General features: G+C 43.1%; 1 long non-coding RNA gene across 1 annotated transcript; it reads right to left on the reverse strand.

Annotated features, from left to right (window-relative positions):
• Positions 1 to 8209: 8209 nt before the first annotated feature.
• Positions 8210 to 12195, reverse strand: LOC127533731 (uncharacterized). The gene is made up of 3 exons (XR_007941478.1): positions 12142 to 12195; positions 8418 to 8528; positions 8210 to 8338 (listed from the first exon to the last, which is right to left on the reverse strand). It is a non-coding gene; the product is annotated as an uncharacterized LOC127533731 (long non-coding RNA).
• Positions 12196 to 12425: the final 230 nt, after the last annotated feature.

Here is a 12425-nt window from a genome sequence, read left to right on the forward strand (position 1 = left end):
GGATAGCAACATGGAAGATCAATTCTTTAAATATCTGAAGTTTTAAGACCACTGAGAGCAGCCAGGAGCCATTTAAAACCTGAACATCTTGAGGTTTTTATTGAAGATATCATCAGATTAGAAGAGGAAGGCTGTTCCAAAGCTTTGGACTCTAACCCGACTGCAAAGGTTCAACCAATCAGCAGCCTCAACCATGGAACAGTTATTAGCAGTTGGTCTGATGAAGCTCATATGGTGCCAGCATGAAGTTGGCATTCTCCTCCTTCCACCATCAGTGAGTTACCGTTTCCTTCATCAGCAACCTCTGGGCAGCAAACAGTCTCAATTTTAGATGAAACTGAAACACAAGTTTTGCTCAGTAATTGGATCATGCAGTAATGCAGCTCTGATACAGTGCCTTGTGAAAGTATTCAGCCCCCTTGAACTTTTCTAACCTTGCCAGCAAGTTGATTTCTCGCGATATTTGTGAGTTCACAAATCTCTCAAGAAACCATCTTGCTCCGCTCCCGCATTCACTGTTCGTACAGAGCCAAGTTGGCACGGGCCAATCACGCAGCAGTATTCGTGTGTGGGGCGGGATATCCGGGTGTGAAGACGACACCAAGCGCCAGTCGATCAAAACAAACATGGCAACGGAGGACAACGATCGTGTAGATGCTGCTATTAAGTCAGTTTTAGCTGAATCTCGTATCGCTTCTTTGAAGGAAGAACAACGAGAGGCGCTTTGTGCATTTCTGGATGGTAAAGATGTTTGTGCTTTTTTACCTACGGGTTTTGGTAAGAGTTTAATCTACCAATTGGCTCCGCTCGTTGTGAAGATCCCGCGATTGGCTAAAAACAAACCTGTCAGAGGCGGAACATACTGTTGCATTGTCCAATCCGTGCCTCTTTCCTCCGAACGGATTTACATGGAGCGGTCCCAGATTGATATTGTGGAGTACTATCAAGTACTACACAATTATTAATCTGGCTATTGCCAGGTTAGAACTTTTGAACCTTTCACCACATTTCAGGCTTCAAACATAAAGATATAAAAAAAATTTTGTTTTTCAAGAATCAACAACAAGTGGGACACAATCGTGAAGTGGAACGAAATTTATTGGATATTTTAAACTTTCTTAACAAATAAAAACCTGAAAAGTGGGGCGTGCAATATTATTCGGCCCCCTTGCATTAATACTTTGTAGCGCCACCTTTTGCTGCAATTACAGCTGCAAGTCGCTTGGGGTATGTCTCTATCAGTTTTGCACATCCAGAGACTGAAATTCTTGCCCATTCTTCCTTGCAAAACAGCTGGAGCTCAGTGAGGTTGGATGGAGAGCGTTTGTGAACAGCAGTCTTCAGCTCTGCCCACAGATTCTCCATTGGATTCAGGTCTGGACTTTAACTTGGCCGTTCTAACACCTGGATATGTTTATTTGTGAACCATTCCATTGTAGATTTGGCTTTATGTTTTGGATCATTGTCCTGTTGGAAGATAAATCTCCGTCCCAGTCTCAGGTCTTTTGCAGACTCCAACAGGTTTTCTTCCAGAATGGTCCTGTATTTGGCTCCATTCATCTTCCCATCAATTTTAACCATCTTCCCTGTCCCTGCTGAAGAAAAGCAGGCCCAAACCATGAGGCTGCCACCACCATGTTTGACAGTGGGGATGGTGTGTTCAGGGTGATGAACTGTGTTGCTTTTACGCCAAACATATCGTTTTGCATTGTGGCCAAAAAGTTCCATTTTGGTTTCATCTGACCAGAGCACCTTCTTCCACATGTTTGGTGTGTCTCCCAGGTGGCTTGTGGCAAACTTCAAACCAGACTTTTTATGGATATCTTTGAGAAATGGCTTCCTTCTTGCCACTCTTCCATAAAGGCCAGATTTGTGCAGTGTACGACTGATTGTTGTCCTATGGACAGACTCTCCCACCTCAGCTGTAGATCTCTGCAGTTCATCCAGAGTGATCATGGGCCTCTTGGCTGCATCTCTGATCAGTCTTCTCCTTGTTCCAGGTGAAAGTTTAGAGGGACGGCCAGGTCTTGGTAGATTTGCAGTGGTCTGATACTCCTTCCATTTCAATATGATTGCTTGCACGGTACTCCTTGAGATGTTTAAAGATTGGGAAATCTTTTTGTATCCAAATCCGGCTTTAAACTTCTCCACAACAGTATCTGGGACCTGCCTGGTGTGTTCCTTGGTCTTCATGATGCTCTCTGCACTTTCAACAGAACCCTGAGACTATCACAGAGCAGGTGCATTTATACGGAGACTGAAGGTCCATGAGGACACATGTGGATGTGGACAGAGAATCTGAGGACTCCCTGCAGCAGTAAAGGTTTGCTAGTCCTGCTGATTCCACAGTCAATCAACAGCTCTGTCTGAAGCTGACTGCAGCTTTCAGCTCATTTTGGTTTTGTCCCAAAGGCTCACAGCAGCTCCTTCATAAAGCCTCATTCCTCCCAGAGCCAGTGTGAGCTTGTACTGGGCAGCTCCCAGTCAGTGGTGTAGTGGTCCCTGGAGAAGTGGGTATACTCTTAATTTTCACCTTTTTTTTTTAATTAGTCCAAAAAAAACGCCCTGTTTTAGAAACAGTGACATAGAAGACTACTCTATTCAATTTATTCAGTCATTTCTACTTGCCCACTATTATAAAATTATCATGACTTGATTAGGAGCAGTTTGTAGTTATTACTGGTCACACAAGCAAACTGGATTTATGTAACATGTATTTATCATGAGGCAAACATGGTGTTTCAGTTACTTTTGAACATTTATTTAAATAAAATACTTCAAATATGAAGTTGACAGTGCATCCTTGTTCATATTTCATCATGAATAAAACCTCAATATTGTTTTAGGTCGAATCTTAAACTACCTGTCCCCATTCTTGTGTTTTTACTTACTTTAAAATCAACTACCAGCCGAGAGGTTTTCCCACATTATCCAAATCTAGCTAGCTTCAGACTTACGTTAGAATAACGTTAGCCTTTCAAAACGTTAGTCAGACTCGGCCCGACACTCAGTTTAACCCGTTGCGCTTCAGTTGTGCTTCAGTGTCCCGTCTGCGGTACACTTTGAGATCTGCATAAGCAATTTGCTAAATGATAGAAACTGCAAACGCGATTATACAAACACTATACGCCGATGGAAAGCTTAGATTCTCATGAATCCGCCGGTATAAACCACTTTCAGATGTGATTACCACAGCGGTAATATAAACAGATTTGTCCGACAAACAACGAATATCCATCCATCCGTTCTCTATACACGGCTTCAACGTACACAGCGCGACTCACATTTCCGGGTTCATTATTACACACAGATGAAAATATTCCACAAAAATAATCCAACCTTAGACATCCAGACGACACAAGCCAGTAAACTATTTTGTCCAAAACATGTCCTGAAGACGGTATATGATCCACGAATCGGTCGTTTTCGAGGAAATGCACCTCGCGATGTGCGTCCAATATTCCCTGTATTTCTCGTCATATTTTTATTTACAAATAGAATATTAGCGATTTTTTGTACTGAAAATGGCTGGAATTGACTGCAGCTTTAACCACTGGCGACAAAATATCCTCTCCTTGAAATGTGCAGTCATGTTGCCAATAGTTTAAAACAATGATTCATTTGGAAACCACCTTAAAACTTACCTGAGAATTATATTGTCCATGAAAGTAGGTTCACTCGATACGTGTCGCTCACTTGAAAGGTGTTTATTCTGACTTTCTCGCATTTCTGCGCATCTTTCAAGCAGACCTGTCAATCAACTGGAGTGCCACAGAGGTGTTAGTAAAATTTTCCTCTGTATGACCCGCCCTATTCTGCCTCTGATTGGCTCATCCCTAAAGTTAACCAATCGAATCAGTGAAGGTAGCATGTACCAGCCAATTACAGGCAGAGGAGGGTTGTTCATGGCTTCATCATCCTTAAGGAAAAGAGGGCTACCTGGCACACAGATATTACTGAATGATGCGCACCAGGGAGCATTAGAAGTGGGTATACACAATGCTAACTGAAAAATAAGTGGGTATAGAGCTCCGGGAGATGACGTCACACAATCCCGGCATGCAACAGTCGAAATCAAAACACCGCCATATTGGCAGGAAGGCGCGCTGTTTAAACTACTGCCAGCTAACTCCTAAACGTTCTTCAGCGTCGACATCAGAGAGTTCCACCATATGGTGGACAGTTGTTGCGCCCCGGGACGCCAGAACAGCCGAGGACGAGCAAAGGGGAGAGCATTTTATCGGATTCCCAAAGATCCTGAAAGACGACAGAGGTGGATCACTGCCATAAAACGCGCAAGAAGCGAGCAGAAGAAAACGGAGCGGTGGGAACCCGCAGGCAACGGATTCCGCTTATGTAGCGACCACTTTGTATCAGGTACAGAATCCGTTTCCTAAGCTTTATATCTGATCGCGTAATTTCTCTTGCCCCTCAAGGCTTTTATACGCTGTTTCGCTTCAGTTGCGCTTCAGTGTCCCGCCCGCGGTACACTTTGAGATCTGCATAAGCAATTTGCTAAATATCTGAAACGCGATTATACAAACACTATATGCCGATGGAAAGCTTAGATTCTCATGAATCCGCCGGTATAAACCACTTTCAGATGTGATTACCACAGCGGGTAATATGAACACATTTGTCCGACAAACAACGAATATCCATCCATCTGTTCTCTATACACGGCTTCAACGTACACAGCGCGACTCACATTTCTGGGTTCATTATTACACACAGATGAAAATATTCCACAAAAAACGGCCATAATCCGACCTTGGACGTCCAGACGAAACAAGCCAGTAAAATATTTTTTTCCAAAACATGTCTTGAAGTCGGCATATTATCCACGAATAGGTCGTTTTCAAGGAAATGCACCTCGCGATGCGCGTCCAATATTCCCTGTATTTCTCGTCATATTTTTATTTACAAATAGAATATTAGCGATTTTTTGTACTGAAAATGGCTGGAATTGACTGCAGCTTAAAGGGTTAAGAGATTCACCGGAGTAGGATGAAGGAAAATTTATCAGGTAATTGTAGATGTCAGGGTACCACAGGTCCGGTAAAAGGTCCGCTCCGACCGTCTCAAGATTCTTAAATAAGATACCGGGGGCATGATATGGATCGGATAATGTTTAGTTTGTCCAGTTTGTTTGTATATTTTATAATATCGTCTGATTTAAAATGAAAAGTAAAATTAGACGGCGTAAATTTTCTACCAGCGCCATTCATTTTGAAGCGGAGTTTCCTGCCAACATGGCGGCGTAAACAAACGGAGTCACGTGACGTCCAGAGCTCTATACCGCCGTATACCCTGGACTACACCACTGCTCCCAGTATAAATGTGTTTGACTGTGAGTGTGAGACAGAGTGCTGCTGAAAACAAAGTCAGTCAGTAAATGTTGGAACCTGGACAGATGATGAATGATCCATCACATGCTTTAATTTCTCAATCACTTTAAAACTCTTGCCTTTGATCCACAGGGTGGGGCCTTTTCCTTAAATTATGAGGATGTTTTCCAGTGAAGCCAGTCTTCATGGACACAGAGTCCAGGTCTGGTTCTGGTTCCAGCTTCCTCCTAATAAACACAGGTTAGTTTCTTCACTGCACTCTGACAGTTTACTGACAAGAAGTTGGAAGAAACTTCATAAAACTCTGTAAATTGTTTGGTGTGTCAATCAGTGCTGCTCCTGAATGAACATTAAACTGAAGTTTGACTTAAAAACATTATCACAAATCTAATCACAACAGTGGCCAGAGAAAGTACAATTGGATATTATATTAATGAGGACTAATCAATAAGTTGATCAATGCTAACTCAGAGAAACTGTCCCAAATCAGATCAGAGCTGCTGGCGTGAAGCAGCGTCATCCAGGACCGACTCCCCCACACTGGGGATGAATTAATGACCATAGAATCAGCTACTGAATGAAACTCTGCTCCTGGAAATAACAGCAGGTTCCTGTTAGCAGCTAATGATGACCTGCTAATCCTGTTAGCGGCTAATGATGAGCTGCTAATCCTGCATCACAACACACCAACATGTGCAGCAGCTGAGCTTCAACTTCCACCTCTGAGCTGCTGCACACACGGCCTGGAACTGAGTTTACAAAGAAATAAAGTCCAAACTTCTTCCCTCTGGCTTTAACTTCATTGGTCACAGTAGATGTTCTTCACTTGGTCAAAGCAAGTGCTTTGTGTGCTGCAATCTCTCTTTTATTCAATGTCCTATTTGCTGCTCTACAATGTAAATTTCCCCGCTGTGGGATTAATAAAGGTTTAATCTATCTATCTATAATCCCTAACAAGCATCCACAAACCTCCATGAAGACAAATGTCTTTCCAGGACATCACAGCAGCGTTCATCCATCCATTCTCTATTCACTGGTTTATCCTCTCTAGGGTCATGGGGGGTGCTGGAGTCTATCCCAGCTGACTCGGGTGAAGACAGGGGACACCCTGGACAGGTCACCAGTCTGTCACAGGGCTACATATACAGACACACAATCACACTCACATTCACACCTACGGACAGTTTAGAGTAACCAATTAACCTCAACATGTTTTTGGACTGTGGGAGGAAGCCGGAGTACCCGGAGAAAACCCACGCATGTACAGGGAGAACATGCAAACTCCATGCAGAAAGATCCCAGGCCGGAATTTGAACCGGGGATCTTCTTGCTGCAAAGCAAAAGTGGTAACCACAACTCCACTGTGCAGACATCACAGCAGCGTTCACCGTTTGCGGTTTGTCCTCCTCCGTCCAGCAGCACCTCAAACCTGAGTGCAGCTTCCTGCCTACACTGTTTGAGCCAAAGCACAAAGACGCCACCTGCTGGAGCAGCTGCTGTCCTGCAGCTGCTTCACCACAACCTCAGCATCCATTCTTTCCACTCTGACAGCACACACTGCCTCACACAGGAACATTTCCATGGATGTGACAAAGAGCTGAGCTGACACTCAGCATGTGTTTGAGGATTCCATCAGAAAGACCATAAAACTGACTCACTGACATTTTATACAGTTACAACATTTAGAGATGAATAATTGCCTCTTTGAAGCAGAAGGTTGTTCTCCTTTAAATTCAATATTAAAATGCTTTGAGTCATCACTCTTAAAGGACACACAGCTGGATGCAGGTCCAGGTTTGGATCCATGTTTGGGTCTCTGATGGACTGATGTTCTCCTGATAGAAGAACATTAATTCTAATGTGTTAAAAAAAGTCTCTGCATTAAATATATTTCGTGTAATTTTAGTCAGTTTAATCCTGATGTCAACCCATCATTCTTTTGATGAACGATTCAATTTAAACTCAACAAAAATATCTTTCGAGTCATTGCTCCTAAAGGACACACAGCTGGGTGCAGGTCCAGGATCAGATCCAGATTCAGATTCAGGTCCATGTTTGAGTGTCTGGGGAATCCTGATAAAAGAACATTAAATCTCACATGTTCAACAAAATTCTCCCTGCATTAAAAACACTGATCTGATTTGAGATGTTTTTTTTTTTAAATTAATGTTAACTAGGAATCAATCGATTATCAGTTTGGACAATAATCAGATCCGATAGTCAAAATTTTGACCCTCATCAATATTGTTATTGAAGTTTTTCACAGTGAACATAAATCACATAAACACTGATTCACCACAAAGACACACAAAACAATGCATTGTGTGTCTTCATGTTCATGTTGTGTGTCATTGTGAGGATGAACTACAGAGTCAGTATCTTACTTCTTTCCAGCAGAGCGCGGTCGTCTTTTAAAGTTAGTTAAGTGACCCGTTGATTGATCACTCTTCATAGACACACAGCTGGGTTCTGGTCCTGGTTCTGGTCCTGGTTCTGGGTTCTGATGGATCCTGGTAGACAGAGAGGAAAACCAGCAGCTCAGTAACTGCAGCACAAACAAGCAGCTTCACATCAACCAACACAGCTGGAAGTTGAAGCAGCACCAATACCAAGTCAGAAATCAGAGTCCAAACTAGCATCCTGCTGGATCTGCTGTCAGGATGCAGCTTCATCATTAACTCTCTTTACTGGACTCCATCCAGAGTTCACACACAACTGTGAGGATCAGCTGACTGTCTTACCTTTCCATGTTGGTGAAAACCTGCAGACACCTCAGAAAAATAAATACATTTGGTGTGATTTCAGACAGTTTAGTGCTGATGTCAACCCACCGTTCTTTTGATGAACGATTCGATTTAAACTCAATGTAAAGATCCTTGGACCAGTTGCTCTTAAAGGACACACAGCTGCGTGCAGGTCCAGGTTCTGGTTCAGAATCAGGTTCAGGCCCAGGTCCAGGTTCTGGTTCAGGTCCAGATCCAGGTTCTTTCCTGTGAATAATGGTGGCAGTGATGAGTGCTGAGCTCTGACATGCAGAAGAGTCGTGGACACTTAGAGATGTGGTCTCACCTCTGAGCTTTGTTCTGCTTCTTCTGTTCCCCCCACAGAGAGCTGTGAGGATCCTCACACTGATCCATGCTGCTGAACTCACAGCAGCTCACACACACCGTTTACCTTCACCTGCGCAGGAAACACATCATTCAGCTCCATCCAATCCTCATGTTCATCCTGTGTGCTGCACAAACATCAGCTGCTGCTCTTCTATCAGTCCATCACATTGACACTGTGGTAGCCTCTGCTTTCCTCTACGCTGTCGTCTGCTGGGCCCCGGGCAGCACAGAGCGGGACATGAAGAGACTGAACAAGCTGACCAAGAGGGCCAGCTCTGTCCTGGGCTGCCCACTGGACTCTGTGATGGATGTGGGTGAGAGGAGGATGTTGACCAAGCTCTCATCCATCATGGACAACAGCTCCCACCCACTGCACCGGACTGTAGTGGAGCTGAGCAGCTCCTTTAGCACGAGACTCAGACACCCTCAGTGCAAGAAGGAGCGCTACCACAGGTCCTTCATCCCCACTGCCATCAGACTGTAGAACACTACTGTGGAGTTGTTATTATGTGCAATATTTATTATCTTGTTCTTGCACTTTCGTGACTTTTGCACTCCTGTTTTTTGTTTTTGTTTCTAAGAGCCCTGTAATGTTAAATTTCTCCTTTGTGAGATTAATAAAGTCTATCTTATCTTATCTTACACAGTGTGACCGGCTGCTGGATCCTGGTCCACATCCATTCTCTCTCTGGGATCATTTAGAGAATCTAACAGTTAGCAGCACTGTTGTTTTTTGGTGTTCAAACGTGTAAACTTTCTCTCTTCCTGCAGCTGTTCATCAAACTCTGAGGCAATAGTTCCAAACAGCTGGAAACAACAAACTTCAGCTCCTCAGAACACTTTATGGGTCTGATTATTCTCATTATTGGGGAAAATCATTAATCTTAAAGCTGTTTGTGTCTGTTTTCATCACAGGAAGATGTTGTTAATATGAACATTTAGTGTTGTGGCCTAATAGTTATGAAACCGTAGAGCAAAGTACAGAAAAAGATGAGCTGTAATTCTGGAACATTAAGTGTTTATTGAGCATCTGCTTGATGTTTGTGGATGAATATTGTTGCTGAAATGAGGAAAAATCCCTCCTTTAATTATTATTTATGCGTCTCCTATAAACTTCCACAGAAACGTTTCCTGGGGGGTATTCCATGAAGCTGGCTAAAACAGGCTGGGCTTACGCCGGTAAGCGTGGCTTGAATAAGCGGCAACTTTAATCTCAGCTGCAAGTAGTTCCACGAACGAGGCTCAGCTGTTTTTCAGAGACGCTTATTCAAGCCAGGCTGATCCAAGCTGCCGCTGAGCGCGCGTCCGGGGGAGATAAAAAGCCCCGACGTGTCAATCGTCAAAATGATGACATTATGTCTAAAACATAGACTGTATATAAAGATGGACGAAGCATCTGGCTCCAGAATTGAAGCCCACCCGGAAGTGTCAAAAACTTGCAATATCCCGCCGTCCGCTAGGGTTTTTCTCCAAAAAGCTTTTTCTCCATAGACCCCAATTCATTTTTGGAGAAAATAAAATCTGATAGACTGATGTTCTACAGCTCAGGATTATTTTCCCGTTAGTTTTCATGGTCAAAATGAGAGATCAGGTGGCCGATCTTAAAATAAATCAATACTGAATTTTAAATAAATCGTTAAAGTTGGTGGAGCCAGGGGGCGTGGCTATACTTGATAGACAGCAACAGAAGCCTCTGCGGTAAAACGTGGGCGGGATAAGAGAGTCTTCAGCCAATCCTGCCCCTAGTTGCTCTCCGGTCCAGTCTGTTTGATGACGCTTTTTACGTCACTGGCTCCAAAAAATCCAAAATGGCGACCAGGAAGTAGCAAAATCCGGGCTTCATTTTCTCGGCGTTGAAACCAACGGGTGACATCACGGTTAGTTTACGCCTGGTCTAAAAACAGAGCGGAGACTTTCTCTTCGGCAGAGCAGAAACTTCTCACGGAGTTGTACGAGGACTACAGGGAGATTATCACAAGAAAAGGCAACACGGTTGATAAATAAAGCTCGAGACGCTGCCTGGCAAAGCATTGCCGACCGTTTAAATGCGTGTTTATTTTCTTTTTAATGAAGCACTTAGTCTGAGTGTACACACGCACACGTCTGAAAATTTAATTTTCAGAGGGCAAGTTTTTGACACTGATAAGGGATAACCCACAACTGCAGTGGTTGATGACTTTTATTTCCTCACCCTGAAGTTTGTCACACTACTGTGGCCCAGAGCAGATCAATCTGATGAAATAAAGCTTTTCAAAACCCATTGAAGACATTTTTTATGTGTGTATAAACATATATATATATGAGAGAAAGAGGCTACAGCCTGGTTTTGTATAATGTGATGGTGGTTTTCACTTTTTACTCTGGTAGGCCTAATCCATGTTCTTGATTTGACAAATATATATCCACCATAGATGAATAAAGCAGCAGGTAACACCTAAAACCAAAGGAGGAATACTTTGGAAAAAAGGGGCAACTTCATGTGGAGATGTTTCATCAAACACTCAAACTTTGAATAAAAAAGCAGAAAAAAACATGTAGGCCTACAGAGGAGATGTCATTTTTATCAGAGATGATAGTGCTACTGTGCCCTACATTTAAATAAGGGAGAAGACACAAATGAGCTGTACACAAAACAGTTATCTCATCATTTGGCATCACCTTTGGATTCTCATCATGATCAGATTGGACCGCTGGTAAAAGGAAGGTATTCTTTATGGAAAACTGTGGCTGTTGTGTCCTGCTTATTTTAACACAATCTGTGCCTATTCCTGTTACGTGTTGACTGCACTTTGAGGGTGAAAGAAGAAAGAAAATCAGATATTTCCAAGTATTTACCGCTGATGGATTCAAACCCACGGCGCAATGAAAAGTAAAACCACATTTAATCTACTTAACTACACTCTAACCACTGAGCCACAGTTGCACACTGTGACAAAATGTGTAGTGTAATATGATAGAGTTTGATTCACGGTTATTCCGGCGTTATTTAAAGAAGGTCTCAATGTATGTCACCGAACAAGAACATCATTGATTACAGATCAAGATGAATTTAATGTGTAACATGCGGTTCACAGGCGTCTTTCTGAAGCTCGTCAGAACCTTCTCTGACATGGAGCTAAAGTAAGCTTGACTGTTAGTCTGCCCCGGACCAGGCTTGTCACTCTGGCTGAGTTACCATGGTTACCAAGCCAGGCTAGCCCTAAGCCTTGTTGGTGGAACAAAACTCTCACTACAGTTAGCGAAGCTGACCGAAATAAGCCAGGCTTAGACCTAAGCCAGCTTCGTGGAATACCCCCCTGGTCTGATCCAGTCAGATTGTCGGTGTTGTTCCATAAAGTGATCGTCTGACCAAAACTGATTCTGGACTTCCTGTTGAAGGAACACCCAGTTTAAATCCATCTCCATGTTTACAGTCAGAACAGGAAAATACTCGTATGCTGTTTTTCGTATCCTTCTTTGGACTGTTAAATGTGTTGTTTTTAAAGTTAGCTTTAGCTGTTAGCTTCCTGTGGTTGGGTGGATGATGTCAGCTGGTCGATGGAACGTCAAATCTAAAACCAGCTGCTGCCGCATGAGTCCAGTCAAAGCTGGAGCTGAATGTTAGCAGAGCTGTGGAGACACATTTCTGCTGCTGGAACTAAACTAACAGCAGCTGGACACAGAGAAAAGGCTCGTTTACTCACATTCACACGGAGAAAAAGAAGCTGCGACACAAAGGCGGTGGAAGTGACACTTTTAGAACTTGTTGAACAGGTAAGTGTGACGTCACTGTTGTCAGGCAACTGAGGAGGAAACGCCTTCTTGATTGTTCAACTTCTGGAGAGTTTCAGTAAAATGGGAGCATTTTTGACCATTTTCCAGAATCATTCCCAAGGTTCAGCTCCCAACATGACACAGTTCTATAAAGATGAAGCTTCACTACAATAAACAGGAGGAGGAATAAAGAACCACACTATGAAAATACGAC

The sequence above is a fragment of the Acanthochromis polyacanthus genome, chromosome 4 (genome assembly GCF_021347895.1).
Source record: "Acanthochromis polyacanthus isolate Apoly-LR-REF ecotype Palm Island chromosome 4, KAUST_Apoly_ChrSc, whole genome shotgun sequence".
Taxonomy (NCBI): domain Eukaryota; kingdom Metazoa; phylum Chordata; class Actinopteri; family Pomacentridae; genus Acanthochromis; species Acanthochromis polyacanthus.